This window comes from Penaeus monodon, chromosome 22, assembly GCF_015228065.2.
Source record: "Penaeus monodon isolate SGIC_2016 chromosome 22, NSTDA_Pmon_1, whole genome shotgun sequence".
Classification (NCBI taxonomy): domain Eukaryota; kingdom Metazoa; phylum Arthropoda; class Malacostraca; order Decapoda; family Penaeidae; genus Penaeus; species Penaeus monodon.
Window position 1 is genome coordinate 9,587,291 of NC_051407.1, and position 407 is coordinate 9,587,697.

The 407-nt window shown below is 27.3% G+C and overlaps 1 protein-coding gene across 1 annotated transcript in view; it reads right to left on the minus strand.

Annotated features, from left to right (window-relative positions):
- Positions 1-407, minus strand: part of LOC119586922 (dnaJ homolog subfamily C member 5-like) — a gene marked incomplete in the record, with an annotated part of 63,036 nt that overhangs the window by 62,026 nt on the left and 603 nt on the right.

Consider the following 407-nt stretch of genomic DNA (forward strand, 5'->3'; position numbering starts at 1 on the left):
AATATTTTAATAAAGGACACAATTGAACTTATCCTGGTCTTATAAAAAAAATACCCTATTAGGGTCTTGGCTTTGCCAGTACTTGAAAAAAACAATTTATGTAACCATGCACAAACATGTACTATATATGTACATAAAAAAACATGCATATAGTGCTCATTTTTCAAACAGATATTTAGGTATCATATACACAACCAAATAACCAAAAATTATAATCATATATAATCACTCAAATAATGAAACAGTAACACACACACAATCCATATGAACAGATAAGATATATACCAGTATGCATTGTCTATTAGATAAAAAATACTTTACTGTTATTCTCCTGGTCTTCAAGGTAATAACCAGAAAATACAATTGTGATCCAAAAAGAAAATTTGTTAAAAATATTTGCAAGAACC